This window comes from Bos mutus, chromosome 10 (assembly GCF_027580195.1).
Source record: "Bos mutus isolate GX-2022 chromosome 10, NWIPB_WYAK_1.1, whole genome shotgun sequence".
Classification (NCBI taxonomy): domain Eukaryota; kingdom Metazoa; phylum Chordata; class Mammalia; order Artiodactyla; family Bovidae; genus Bos; species Bos mutus.
Window position 1 is genome coordinate 20,932,404 of NC_091626.1, and position 2,944 is coordinate 20,935,347.

Here is a 2,944-nt window from a genome sequence, read left to right on the forward strand (position 1 = left end):
AAAGGCAGAGACGTGTGGAAATACAGGCATGTCAGACGGTGCAATGGGCAGAAATATGGAGCCAGGGAGAACGGGAGCCCAGGTCCAGCTTTGAGACAGGGAACCAGGCAGAGGGGAAGGGAGACAGACCCAGAGAAGGACAGACATACAGGGAGCCAGGCAAAAGCAGGGCTTCTCTCCTCGGCCCCTTACCTGCGGCAGGAGTGTCCAACTGGCACGCTCACCCTCCAGGACTCCTAGCAGAATGAGGAGCTGCTTCAGGGAGGACAGAGAGTAGGGATGGATGTGAGAGGGGGCTAGGATAGGGAGAGGATGGCAAACTAGACCAGACGGGTGGGGCAGAACCCTGGAACCGTGTTAAGCCCTCCCTTCTTCCCCCTTCCATAGGAGACAGTGGGAACCGCCTGTCTACCCCTCACCACCCCCCGACTCCATCTATACCCAGTCTGGCTTGCTCAGGACATAGGGTTCCCTGAGGACAAAGCCTAGTCTTTGTCACCTGGTTCTGACCAAGCCTGACCTGATGTTCCCAGCCCCTTATCATGTCCCCAGGGCAATGGGTACTAGGCAGTGACGCACTGGACCGCAGACTAAACCCCCAGCTTGCGTACTAGGTCCTCGAGTGACCTGGAGATGGGGACAAGTAGCTTTCATGCCAGGGGGAAATGAGTTGGCATATGCACCTGCAGGAGATGGGAATGTGGGGTTGACTAGGATCCCCAAGGACGTGGATATAGAGTACAAGTCCCCTGGAGACAGATGTGTATTCCTGAGTCCAACAATGGGGCAGTGGAGGGCCCTAGGGAGTTGGAGACCATGGGGGAGAGACCACATAATTGGTGGAAAGCAGAGAAGTCATCCTACCCACCTCCACACTCTAGAGCTATATTGAGAGGCGACAGGAGATAGTTTGGGAGGGGGAGCTTGGGAGCATGTTCCTGGGTGTGAGGGTGTAGGGAAAGCCAGGGCAGCGGAGTCTGGCTTTGTTTCCTGAACACAATGTCCACTTAGTCATAACAGGCACGGCTACTGCCTCTGAGAGGTGGCATCACTGGAGGCGGGGAGGGGGCCACGAGGGCCTGGGGCGCTTGGGGACACCCACCAAGAAGGACATGTGAGTATGAGCCCCACGAGGGTTGAGAGGTGACACCAGGGTTCTACCTGGGAAGACGGGAGCTGACTGCAGAGCCCCCACCCTGTGGAATGCCAAGCTTGGGGCCCAGCTGGTGTAAATCCCGGGGATTGCCTGGGCCCCAGCCAGCCTCAGCAGCACCTGCACCCTCTGGCAGCCCAGGGAGGCGGAAGGGAACACCGCCACCCTCACCCCTCCTGCCTCAGGCCCCAGGGATTAACGCCTCTCCCACCCCCTTCCCATCCCACATGGGAGCAGAGGATGGCAGTGAAGGGTAAAAGCGTCTACGTGCAAATGTGTGTTTGGGTGTGCAAAACAATGCAGAGGAAAATCTGCAAACTGAAGTATGTAAGTGTGGAAAACCCTCATGTGTGTGTTAAGACTGGGCATGGACCCGTGGTGGTCAAGTCTGGACAGTAGATTGCTGGACTGCGGGTCTGCGTGCACATCTGCCATGGTGGCATGGGGGAACTCCGTCTTCTGCTTGACAGGTCAGACAGTGGCCATTGTATCAGGAGCGTCGGGGAGGGGCTGGGGGCTCCGGGTGTGTCCCTAACGTAATGCAACCTCACGTTCCCAGGAGGACACCTGCCTGCAGACAGGGGAACACACAGAGAGGGCAGCACGAAATTCTTTTCCTGACAAAGGGAAACTGAGTCAAGGACCCGGGCAGTGGAGCCCCTCCCTGGGCATCCTGGCTCCAGCTGCCAGGCCCCAGCACCATGGGGCTCCAGGTCCAGAGAGGGTGGGGAGTTGCTCCCAGCCTGGGGCCATGTGAGGACAGGCCAGGGAGGAAAGGAGGAGGGGAGCCTGTAGCTGGGAGACAGGGGACAAGCCTCTGGTCTGCAGGAGAAGGTGGCCCTCACCCCGTGTGCTCAACTCCCCCTTCAGATTAAAAATAACCAAGGTAAGGGCTTGATGAGGGGGCGGCGGGGAGGTGGTGTGAGAAGTCCTGTCTTGCCACTATCTGCCCATCAGTCCTTTGGAAGGGAGGAATGTGCCCAAGGACTAAAAAAAGGCCCTGGAGCCAGAGGGGCTGGGGCAACAGACCTTTCATGGGCAAATCTGGAGGCCCCGGTGTCCTCTTGTCACCTCCAGAGCCAAGGGATCAAGGGAGGAGGGGCTGGGAGGAGAGAGAGGTGGAAGGGAGGGTCCCTCCGGAAGGACTCCAAATTTAGGCAGGGGGTGGGGGCAGCAAAATATAAAGGAGCATGCTCCAAGGACAGGCTGACACTCCTCTGAACCAGGTAAGTACGGGGCTCAGGGTGGGAGCCCCCATCTCAAAGGGAATGGGCTGAGATCAGTCAGAGGCCCGAGGGTTCTTGCTCCAGCCCTGGGAAGTTGCCCCCGACGGAGGGGAGGTTCCCAGGGGAAAACCAGAACCCTCTTTTCTTCTACCGGCATGGCCTCCCCGGCTTTCGTCTCTTCCGTACGCTTTCTTCCCCTTTGTCCTTCCTTGGATGGCTTCCCTCTTGCAGTCCAGTTTTTTGTTTTTTGTTTTCAAAGGGAGGATGGTTACAATATTGTGGTGGTTCTTGCCATACATCAACATGAATCGGCCACGGGTGGCTCAGTTTTATTTTTCCTCTTGGTTTTTGTTAGCACGTGTCACTATCACACTTCCTGGTCTGTCTCTCTTCCTGCCCCTCTTGGCTGTGTGTTCTAATCTCCTTGCATCTCTCTGTTTCAAATGCAGATTCCACACCCCACTCCTTGCACTTTTACCAACTCTGCATCCTTTCTTTCCTGTCTCTCTGCCTCTCACCTGCCCCTGACTGCCCCTTTCAAGTCTGTCCCGCTCGGTTGACTCTC